We start from the raw sequence: 12,581 nt of genomic DNA, 5'->3' as shown, positions 1-12,581 counted from the left end.
CTTCCTTCCTTCCTTCCTTCCTTCCTTCCTTCCTTCCTTCCTTCCTTCCTTCCTTCTTTCCTTCCCTCCCTATTACAGTATTGCTTATGTGGTTCTTATCAATAATATTCTATTTTGTCTCTTCTGAGACTCAGCTTATTCAGCCCTAAAATGAGGGAATTGGAATGGGCTGGAATCAGTCACATCTTTAAGGTTTCTTCCCATTCTAATCCCATCTATGACTCTAGGCCACTTTACCCTCTGGTTCTCTAAATCTCCCCCCCCCCCACCACACCCCTACCTGCCAAAGTTGAACTTTCCTAACTACTCTATTTCTTGCTGCTTTCTTCTTTCTTCTGCACTCTTTATATTATATTCTTCTATACAATTTCGCACTTAATTATATCCCTGTCTGGTGTTTTTCACTGTTGACATAATAATAGTAATAAAAGCTAGCATTTATATAACATTTGAAAGTTTACAAAGAGCTTTACACGTGTTGTCCCATTCAATCCTTACCACAACGCTGTGAGGTAAGTGCTATTATTGTCCATGTTTTAAAGATGAAGAAATTGAGCTTACAGGAGTCATTGACTTGCCCTGGGTCATACTGCTAGTAAATGCCTGAGTCAGAATTAGAATTCAGGACTTCTGATTCCAAGTCTAATTTTCTAACCATTATGTCATCTAGCTGTTGTAACATGTTAGTCCTGTCTTTTCCACTCAAGCATAAGTTTCTTGAGGGCAGAGACCATCAAACTTCTTTTGTAGTCTCTGTAACACCCAGTAGAATGTCGAGCATAGGTACTCAGTAAATACTTATTGTTTAATTGAACCAGAATGGCAAAGAGATTATTGCTTTAATTACAGGAGCATTTGGTAGTTCATAAAGCATCTTTCTTTCAAGGAATTCAAAGCAATTTTCCATATGGACCTGCATAATACTATGAAGGAGATAGAAAATAATCTATGGCCCTTGTTCTGCAGCTATTACGTACAGGTTTCTAGTCTCCTTTTCAAAAGACTGAGCAGTTGGATTCCACACATCCTCCTCCCCGTCTTGTTCCCTGTGCTTCTCCCAATACCCCCTTCCATCTGTTCTCTCTTTCATCTTCTCTCTTTTGGCATATTGCCTTGTTCTTCACAGTTCTTTTGAATTGATCCGGCCTCCTGCTTTCCATGAGTAACAGTCACCTTCTTTACATCTTTCATAGACTAGGGCAGAGACCATATCTTTTCGTGGGGTTTCTGTGTCAAAATGTACTCTTAAGATGCTCTATAAATATTAGCAATTATCAGGAATGTCCTGTGACATTAAAAACATGAGTGAAAATACTTAATTAGAAAAATGTAAATGAGATTAGTGGTTTTGTCCCAGTCACCACCATTTTCAATTTTATTTGAATAGAGCCCTATTTTAAGCAATGAGGAGGATGGATTCATTACTGTTATATCAGAGTTGTGACTTTGTGAGGTCTCAGGGTAGAAGGCTTCCCTGGGAAAAGAAACTAGGTCATTCTAGGCCTATTCCAGTGATTTAGCACCAGCTACAAATAGATTTGGGGTCTTCCGTGCTCTTTAAAGAAACGTTTTATTGCAATTCTTTTCATTTTTAAGATCCGTTATCAGACAAATATTACTTTGTCACTAAGGTTGAAATATGTGACATTTATTCATGGACTTGGAATCATCTAAGAAGTCAAATTAGAGCCTAGCAATACAGTTATGTCTGCTGAGGTCAAATTTGATGTTTTTGGTGCTCCCCCCCCCCTCCTCTCAGCCTAGAAAGGTCATTTAACCTCTATTTACCTAAATTTCCTCACCTGTAAAATGGAAATAATAATAGCACCAACCTCCCAGAGTTGTTGTAAGGATCCAATGAGATATTAATTGTAATTAGCAGAGTGCTAGGGCACATGCTAAGGGCCATATAAATGTTAGCTATGATTATGGTTAATTTTTCAGTGCTCTGAGATGGGGGTGCAGGGTGTCAAACTCAAATAGAAACAAGGGCCACTGATCTGTCAATATGGATCCCTGTGGGCTGCATATCAACCTAGTTTTAAAATGTAATGTTGTCTATATTTTATTGTATTTTTATTTATTTTGTTAAATACTTCCCAATTATATTTAATCAGGGAGCCAGCGGGCAGTGACGTCTGTACTGTAAGCAGTTCTCTCGAATCTCTGAATTGCAGAGAATGTACCAACCTGCGTTGGAGGAAGGAGTTTCCTCATCTGAGAATTTCCTGTATGAATGAAATAACAGACCTAGTCCTCATCCCTCTCTTAATCAGAGCTATGTCTTTATGTTTAGAAATTGTAAATGTGGCACAGAAGAAGCTTTTTTTCTCAAGAGCATATGTTTATTTCCAGGAAGAAGCTTTCAGAAACAGAACAAATACAAGCTAAGCGTGACTTCCCCGAAATAGCCTCTTTCTTACAGAGACCTGCTAAAAAAGGAAACCTATCATTTATGTGGTCATTGGTCCTAGAGCACGTCACATACGTAGGTTTTGCTTTTAGATATTCCCAACAAAATGGAATCAAATTGTCATTTCAGAGATTAGCTGATGTGTTTTTAAAAAAAATCCCAGGAAGCAGTGTACCTTTCTCTCAGGACAAAACAGAAGCAGGGCTCAGATTATTAAAGTGGTCTGCTCTCAGTGCCAGTGTGGTATCACGGAAAGGCTGAAAAGACCAGATTTCAAATGGAATCTCTTACACTTCCGTGATGGATGACCAGGGACAATTCATCTAACTCCTCTGAACCTCAGTTTCCTCATATGGAAAGTCAAGAATTGCTATTAGAATTTAATCTTTAATTAGGATTAGAGATTATATATGTATATATTGATATAGGACTTTAAAGTTTGCAAAATATTATATATGTATATATAGTTATTGTTGTTCATCTATTTTTCAGTCATGTCCAACTTTTTGTGACCCCCTTTGGGGTTTGCTTGGCAAAGATATTAGAGTAGGGGCAGCTAGGTGGTACAGTGAATAGAGCACTGGCCCTGGAGTCAGGAGGACCTGATTTCAAATCCGGTCTCAGATATTTAACACTTACTAGCTGTGTGACCTTGGGCAAGTCACTTAACTCCAATTTCCCTGCCTTCCCCCTCCAAAAAGAAAAAAAATACTGGAGTGGTTTGCCATTTCTTCCTCCAGCTCATTTTATAAATGAGGAAACTGAGGCAAATAGGGTTAAATGACTTGCCCAGGGTTATACAGCTAACAAGTGTCTGAGATCAAATTTGAACCCAGGAAGATGAGTCTTCCCTACTCCAGGCCTGGAGCTCTATCTACTGTGCTACTTTGCTGCCCCTATGTATACATATACATATACACATACATATACAATACATATACACATACAACACACATACGTATACATATACACACATACACATATAATACACACATATATACATACACACATATACAATACATATATACACATACATACACACTTACACACACATATATACATACACAACACACACATACATAAACATATATACATAATAACATATAGTGCTTTAAAGTTTATAGAGTATTATATACCATGTTTTCCCGATAATAAGACACTGTCTTACTATTTTTTTTGGACAGAAAAACACCAGAGGGCTTATTTTCAGGGGAGGGCTTATTTTAATGAATATTGACAGCAATTTTAATAAACAGGTAAATGTGAACAAAAAAATGTACCTTTATTCAATAAGCAAATCACTGGGGAAGAACAGGATGACGCGCTCACTGCTGCAGCTCTGATTGGATGCAGTACAGAGCGCGGCATGCGTTTCACCCGGGGGGAGGGGAGGGGGATGGTACATACAGAGGGTACCGTAACGTAGCGTGTAGCGCAGGGGATCGCCTTCACTACAGTAGCAATCTCAATAGGGCTTATTTTCGGGGGAGGGCTTATTTTAGAGGAATCTTACACAGTAAGGGGAGGGCTTATTTTTGGGATAGGTCTTATTATCGGGGAAACACGGTAGGTATACACATATGCTCATATATGTATATACATGTGTAAAATATACATTTAATTACTAACATTTATATACTGCCTTAAAGTTTACAGCATGTTATATAGGCATGTGTGTATACATCAATTCACACACACACAAATACATATATGTATACAATAGCTAACCTTTATATAGTGTCTATTATATGCCAGATACTGTGCTAAGGACTTTACAGTTATTGGCTCATTTTGTCTTCCCATCTTTGGGAGGTAGGATATTATCATCCTCATTTTCCAGATGAGGAAACGGAGGCAAGCTGAGGTTAAGTGGTGTGCCCAATTCACAGTGTCTGAGGACAGATTTGAACTCAGGTCTTTCTAACTCCAGGTCCAGCACTCTACCCATTGCACTATCTAGCTGTATGTGTGCACATAGGTGTGTATATTTGTGCATGTATGTGTACATATGCAACATTTTGCAAACTTTAAAGAAGTACATAAATGTTAGCTGTTATTATGAATGAATGAAAAAAAAACCACATTTATTCAATGCTTTCTATGGGCTAGGTGCTGTTCTTTGCAGATAGTAATACAAAAAGAAAGTCACTCCTTACCTTTAGAAGAGTTTATATTCTAACAAGGAAAGGTAAGATAACATACACTGATGAGTGGTAGCCAGGGAAGGATGGTTTGTTTTGAGAAGACACTGGGGTGGTGATACCAAGACAGTTGGTTGAAATATCCTTCCCAGGAAGGGCAGTGTTGATTTGATTATTGTTCCAAGAGTTAGAGGTGGGGGTTGAGGGAAGAGTGTTTCATCTCATGGGCAGCCTGGCAGGAAGGTGGCCAGAAAGTGGCCCATGAGATGTGCAAACTCAAGGAAAATCCACACTTTCTGTTTGGATCTGTGAGGTCTCTTGGTGATTGCATTTGAATATGGAGGGATAGAAATTCTTTCCTTGATTTCATTGGTCTAGGGAACTTCCAAAAGATGAAACTCCCTTTGTCATTGCCAGTCTTAGAAAGTTGCTTGGGGGCACTTAGAGGGCAATGGCAAGAACACATGTCAAAGGTGCCCAGTCTTCCTGGCTCTGAGGTCAGCTCATTTCATAGCACTTGGAAATTCTGGATTTAAATAATGCCTCCATCACTTACTACATATGGGACCTTGAGGAAATCATTTATCCTCTCTGGGCCTCAGTTTCTTCATCTGAAAAGTGAGTAGGTTGGCCTGGATGCCTCTGATGTCTGTTACAGCTCTAAATTTATGGTTCCATTAACACTGATGCAATAAAACGGCTGATAGGAGGCAGCAAGTAGTGTCATGTCAACAAGCATTTATTAAGGTGTAACTATTTGCTAGGCATTGTGTTAAGGAGTAGAGATACAGAGAAAGACAAAACCTGTCCCTCAGATTCTAATGGAGGAAAACATCAGGAACTAGTTTACATTTGGGCAGATTTCTTGAGTCTGTTTGAAAACAATTACACCAAATTTAAAGAAAATTATTTCTTCATGCTTATTTGTATAGGGGTAGCACTCCTATTCACAAACTGCCATTTCTTCCCAAATGGTTCACAATATTCACACACACACACACACACACACATTTACATGAAAAATGAGCATTGAGTAGTTCAACATTCAGTCTTGGTTCATATTTAAAATCCATAGGATCATCAGACTGTAAGATTTAGAGATGGAAGCAACTTTGGAGGTCATCCAGTCCACTGCCCTCATTGTATATATGAACAAACTGAAGTCCAGATGTGGTCAGGCAACAGCTGGAATTTGAATGTAACTCCTTTGCATTTTCTTTCCACTCTAGAACTTAAATTGCATTTAGCCAAGATCTGGGATTCTAATTGTAAAAATCAGGTGATCTCCATTGAGGGAAGAACATTAAATGAAACTGTGTGATTCACACCTGTGTTGCCTTATGCTCCCATTCCATATGAAACATCTCCATCATGGAGATTATAGGTTAGGCTTATATTTTTAAAAATTACTGGTGACTAGTTAATTTTTTAAAAAAGCTTAAAATAAATTGGAAATTTATTAAAAAAAAAAACACGGCATTGTGTAGAAACAAAGCTCAATATCACCCCTCTCCCAAATGGAACAAATGTGATCTTAAAAAAAATACTTTTGAACATTTCATAGTTATGAACATTTCAAAATTTCACTTAATGGAATAAAAAGATTTCAATGCTGACTTATATAAATGGCAGAAAATTAACAGGGCTATTGTCTGATCTAGCTTGCAGAGAAATTAGGTAGAGCTTAAATCATGCAAGCCTGATTCATTTTTAGCATAACTTTGTCAGATAGTTGAAGGAAGCACAATAGTCATAGTCTTTAATAATCTGGGAGACAGACAATGACTAAGAAGTTGATGCAGCAAAGGGAAAAAATGTCTTGTAATTGACACCATGATCCCAGAGTTCTGACCGCTGCTTATTAATTTACCTTTCTTCACTTTTCTTTTCTTTTCTTTTCTTTTATTTTTTTTATAAGCAATTGGGGTTAAGTAACTTGCTCAAGGTTACATGACCAGTTATTTCTGGGTGTGGTGCTAAGTATCTGAGCCCAGATTTGATCCCCAGGTCATCCTGACACTGGGGCTGGTACTCTTACTCGCTGAGCCACCTGGCCGCCCCTTTTCTTCACTTTTCTACAAAAGTATTTGTTCTGTCTAGAGTGGCAATATGGTGTTAAAAAGAGTTTACCAGGGAAAGCAAAGGTCTTCCCTTCTGTTGAAAGAATGATTAAATCTAGTGTGTGGAGCTTTGGCTAAGCTAGAATAGCTGTCAAAGACCTTAGTCATTGTATTAGTGTGTATGGGTGAATGGGTTGAAGTATACCATGACTCAATAGCCTCGATATCCACTAAAGAGACAGGGGATGCTGACTCTTTATTTCTCATCATGATAATTTATATAGTTTATATTATATATATTTCTCATCATGCCATTTATATAATTCTTTAAAGTTTATAAAACACGTTCTTCACATCAGCCCTGTGGACTAGCATAAGTAGAGTTTCCCTCATTTTCTAGATGAGGAAATTGGGGTTAGATCAAGTTTTCCATAGTTGTACAACCATGTCTAGCTGGATCTTGAACCTATGCCTTCTGAATTGATATTCTATTCTACCATGCTACTAATCATTAGGCATCTATAATGTTTGAGATTCTTTATAGGGGTGTAAAGTACATAGATACTCATCTTTACTGCTTAAGGATTTCTCATTTTAAATCCAGACCCAGAAGACTGCTTAGGGGCAAGAGGTGAGGTGAGAGTGAGGAGTGGGGAGGCATGGAATCAGCCAAATACAACATAACACGTAGAACTGGTTAGATTCAGGAACAAGGATAGGTGCCTGGTGTTATCCACTCTGGGGGAAGTTTGTAACATCAGCCATGTCAATGAATAGGAAGTTACTGGTGGGCCACAAGGTCAAACAGAGAGCAGATGATTGAGACCTTGTGCTGGCAGCAGTATGGATGAAACTAGACAGGGAGGAGATCATGGCGGCCTAGCCTCCTGGTCCCAGCCACAGGAACTGAAGTGGGTCTAGGACAGAGGTAAGAGAGAATTCCATGCTCAAGGAAAGAGTCAGTTGCTTCAGTCTAGTGTGAGGCATTTTATTTAAGGAGGTAACTAGGAGTAGAGAAGAAGAGAGAGTTGTTGTTCAATCATGTCCAACTCTTTGTGACCTCATGTGAGGTTTTCTTGGTGAAGACATTGTAGTGGTTTGCCATTTCCTTCTCCAGTTCATTTTATAGATGAGAAAACTGAGGCAAACAAGGTTAAGTGACTTGCCCAGAGTCACACAGCTAATTATTTTCTGAGGTTGGATTTGAACTCAGGCAGATGAGTCTTCCTGACTCCAGACCTAGCACTCTATCCACTGCATCATCTAACTTCCCCAAGAGAGACTTTAGAGGACGAATTGTTGAGATATTCTAGTGAGTGAGAAGCAATGTCTGAAGCCTGGAAGTAGATATCTCAGTAAGCCAGATAGGAAAGAGTTTCTCTCCTTGTGGGCAGTCAGTCAATCAAGAAGCATTTATTAAGCACCTAGTATATGCCAGACATTCCAATAAGCACCAAAAATACAAAGAACAGCAAAAATAGCCTCTGCCCTCAAGAAGCTCACATTCTAATGGGGAAATAACATGTATAAATACAACAATTACATAAATACAAGATGGATTTGAAGTAGACAAAAGCTAATTTTCAGAGAGAAGGGACTAGCAGTTGGGAGAACTGGGGCAGGTTAAATAAACCCTTATTGACTGACTAATTGACTCCAACAGAAAGTGAGATTTTAGTTGAGTCTCAAAAGAGTGCAGGGAATTTAAGAGACAAAGATGAAGAGGGTAGGAATGTTGTCCTACCAGATCAAGGAGAGAAAGTCTAGGATGAGGGAGGTAGAAGCCCAGGAGAAAGGACATGATTGTGAAGGATCTTGGAAGGTGGAAGGTACCTTAGAAGGAGGAAAGCAGGAATTCCAGGGTAGATCAATGGGAATAAAAGACTAATATACATGAAACATTCTAGAGAACAATACAAACAATGCCTGTTTGTTTCAAATGACAATGATTAACTATGAAACTCTGTGATATATGCTATCACACATATTGGAATTGGTGGAGTTGGAGAAATTTTAATGATGTGAAGAAATAGGTTTGGGTTGAAGTCACAGTGCTTGTTACTTCATTTAATGAAGATTTTTCATGCCAGTCCTTTCCTAAGAAGCAACTAGGAGTGATTAAGCATCCGTCTTTCTTGTATGTCCCCCAGAATATGAGAACACCGAGACCCAGGGAGGTGGTGATTTGTTCCAGGCCACTAGTCAAATCCATAGTAGCAGAACCTGAGTATGGATAATCCGTGTAATAATCAACCTGGTATTTGGGGGTAGGATTAACACCTGATCGAAGGGCAATGTGGTTTAGTACCTAGACCTTTATGCTTAGAGTCAGGAAAACTCTAGCTTAAATCTTACCTCAGACTTTCATTAGCAGTGTCCTCCTGGAGAAGTCACTAAACCTTATTGCCTCAGTTTCCCCATGTACAAACAAGGAGGTTGGGTGAGATATTTATCCTGTGTGTCTAGTACTGGGCCAAGAGCTATATTTCTCTTGAATACTACAAGAGAAATATATAACATGGTCTCTACCCTATAGGAGTTGGTATGTAAATGATCATAGACTAAGACATGTGAATCAGTTTAGGAAGCAATATAAACAATTCTGAGCTATCTCATATTACAATTGTAATATGTATTAAATTGTGTGATGAAGACTCTCAATGATCCTGGAGTTTGTGGTGTTAGAGAATTGATAATGATATGAAGAAACTATCTGTATAATCGACCTCAGAGATGGTTTCTAAGGCCCTTGCCAGTTCTAAATCCATGATCCTGAATTCCTTTCCGTGACATTTTGCATCTTGTAAACAACTTCACAACAAATCTGTGAGATGAGTGAAGCAAGGGTCCTTGTTCCTTTTCTATGGATGAGGAAACGGAGGCACAGAGTTTTAGGTGACTTTTCCAGAGACACACAACTAGTAAGTATTGAAGCCAGGACCTGAAATAAAATCTTACTCCATGACCATTGTTTTTTTTTTCTTCTCCTACTCTATTGTCCTGCCTTTATTTCATATGACTGTGACTTTTCAAGAGATGTATTCAGACTGCTGAGGAGAAAAAAAGCCCATGTCATAATAGACCACATTACATGAAGGTTCTGCCATACCTGGCATTTTCAAAACTCTCCTTCCAGGGGACCTTAAAGAATTTTACCAACAGTGTCCTGTTTCCCCTTTATCAATCAATCAGCTTTCTAGTAAGAGCATATACTAAGTACCAGCCATTGTGCTCAGTTCTAGCTCATTTCAGGGAAGAGAATAAGCGTTCTGAAGTCCAAAGGTAGAAGAGATCTATGGTGGCATCTGGTCTAATCCCCTTATTTTACATACAAGGAAACTGAGAACTTAGGGAAGTAAGTGATTGACTGAAGGTCATAGGGGTAGTGAAAGAGCAAAGCCAGGTTTTGAACTTAGATGCAATTTATTTCTTTTAAAGAGGAAGAAATGAAAAATTGTTTTGCAAAAGGTGACGGAAAAGGGTGGTGGTCCAAAGAGCCAGCGTATCTCAATTCCTGGTCCTGCTAGACAAGACCACACTATCCTCTTTTAATGCTTAGGTATGTGTCTGCTTGAAGCACTCTCTTGAGGGGTGCCCACTGGCATAAACACACTCAACAGCTTTTAAACAAGGCCTTGCATTGAACAGAACACATTTGTTTTCTAAGCATCTTCGTTTTTCCTGACACGGTTTGTGAAAAGACATTGCTCCCTATCACTCTGATAACACTTCCTGGAATGAAATCATATGAACTGGGTGAAACGTAAACGTCCATATCTTAACATCACTTCATAAGGAAGCTTTCATCCCCACCCCCAAATCTATTAAGAAATAGGAAATGGGCCTATTCATGTGTGCTATGAATAGAGGTCATTCAGTGCACACAACATAAAATTACTTGCTTCGGGATGTTCCTTCCCCTCCCTGCTTTCCTCCTTTTATTTTATATGTCTCTTTGTTAACAGGTGTGAGGGGGCCTGACTTTGGAAACGGGTAACCCCCACATTGGCTCGGGGAACACCACGGGGATGGAGCCCGCTGCAGCTCAGGGCAGCTGCTGCCGTTACAGCAGGGGCGGCTGAGAAGAGGCTGTAAATACTGAGAAGGAAGAGCCCACTGTGCTGAAAGAACAAACTCTCTGGACCTGTCTGACACGGGGGTCAGGAGGTCACTGGGAGCGGGTGGGGTCTGCGTGGCAGATTGGAAGCTCCCGATGCCCCCTCCAACATCATTTAGACAAACAAGCAGATGGCAGGTGTCAGCAGTGACAAAGAGCCATCTGTGCAGCGAGGGACTGTCCCCTCCATTCTCTCACAGGCTACTCCATTAAGCCCTCAACTTCAGAGTGACTGTGCCCTAGCCTTTAGCCAATGGGGCCCCCCTAATAGGACTTTTAAAAGAAGAGGCAGCCTGCATTCTGCTCAGTGATCTGAGTAGGCACCCGGGCCTTGTGCCTACATCTCTGGCTTGGGAAGATAGAAACGAAGCCAAGGAAAACTTGATCTTTAGGGTGCCGAGGCTGTGTTTGGATAAGGTGTTTTGTTGGTTTTCTGTTTTAGAGACAATTCAACCCAGAGACTTGTAGCCTCTGGTAGCTAATTAAAGTATGATGGAATGTGTAGCCTGGGTGGATTTTTTTTCTTGTTTGCTTTGTTTTGTTTAGATTTTCAGTCTTGGAGTTTTTCAAATTTGGAAGGCACAGATAGGGTCTGGGAACTTTGCTGGGAACCTGGGGATGAGAGGGGGCACTTGGCTTCTATCAGGTACATCCCCTGGCATAGAAAATAGCTGCCCTGTGGTACTGCACATGGTCTGTGGTTCGGATCACTCACAAAGGAGCATTTCTCAGTGGCCTGGAGATATAAGCTGGACTGGGAGTAAATATAGGAGGCTCATAGCAGTGACCTGCCCCCCTGGAAAGGTCTGCAAGGTGGCTTGGTCTCTTGGGACATTACTTGGGAACTTGGGTTGGACAGGTTGTGTCTGACTTAAGTCCAGAAAAAAAAAGTTTGATCAAAGTGACCAACACTAGTAGATTCTGAGACCTCTGCGGTGCTATGGTACTTGAAGGGTGTAGAGGTGCTGGCCTTAAGGATGGGCAGGATAAATGCTTGTTTCCCCCTTATGACAAGAGGGCAAGGGTGTAGTGGAATGGAAGTCTCTGGAACCCAAAAGTAGCTTTTCATTTTGCCTTTGAATCTCCAGCACCTACCTAGTCCTTTATTTATTTATTTGGGATGGGCCTATGATTTCATCCGTGTAGGGAATTCCCAGTAAGGAAATACCCTTTCTCCAGCTTAGTTGGCACCTTCTGTAAAACTTATCATTTTAGAGTTCTATGCTCAAAGAACTGACAAGTTGTGACTTGCCAAAGTCACACAGTTAGTGTGTGTCAGGGGTAAACCCAGGTCTTTCTGATTCTGAGAACAGCTCTCTTTGTCAGACTGCCACATACATAATCTGACAATTAATGAATGTAGATAAGATGCTTAATCAATCTTTGCTGAAGTGAATTGCATTGGGAATGAGGACACTAAGTAAGTGGTAGTACTATGAGGTCCTACAGAGCCTTAGGTGTCTAGCCTTCCTTCCACTCCCTGGGTGGCCAAGCTACTGTTTCTACCTCTGGATAGAGTCTTTTGTTGAGAAAGGTGGTAGAATGATTAATCAAAGGAATACTCAGAGAGAGAGAGACAGAGACAGAGACAGAGACAGAGACAGAAAGAGACAGAGACAGAGACAGAGTGAGACAGAGAAAGAGGACTGACAGAGAGAGGGAGACAGAGACCAAAACAGAGAGACAGAGACAGAGAAGGACAGAGAGACATAGAGATAGAGCAAGAAAGAGAGAGAAATAGAGACAGTCAGAGACAGAGAAAGAGGAGACAGAGAGAGAGGAGAGACACAGAGATAAAGAAATAGAGAGAGAGAGAGAGAGAGAGAGAGAGAGAGAGAGAGAGAGAGAGA

General features: G+C 40.2%; 1 long non-coding RNA gene across 1 annotated transcript in view; it reads left to right on the top strand.

The window, feature by feature from the left end:
• LOC138147944 (uncharacterized) overlaps window positions 1-11,229 on the top strand; it is a 114,462-nt gene extending 103,233 nt beyond the window's left edge. The window contains exon 6 of the long non-coding RNA XR_011164938.1: window positions 10,580-11,229. This is a non-coding gene — a long non-coding RNA (uncharacterized lncRNA). The remainder of the gene's footprint in view (window positions 1-10,579) is intronic.
• The last annotated feature ends 1,352 nt before the right edge of the window (window positions 11,230-12,581 follow it).

Source organism: Petaurus breviceps, unplaced genomic scaffold (genome assembly GCF_028583685.1).
Source record: "Petaurus breviceps papuanus isolate PSGF00001 unplaced genomic scaffold, PetGlider_PUasm1.0 90808, whole genome shotgun sequence".
In the NCBI taxonomy this organism is placed as follows: domain Eukaryota; kingdom Metazoa; phylum Chordata; class Mammalia; order Diprotodontia; family Petauridae; genus Petaurus; species Petaurus breviceps.
This window is presented reverse-complemented; position numbering and strand designations above follow the sequence as displayed.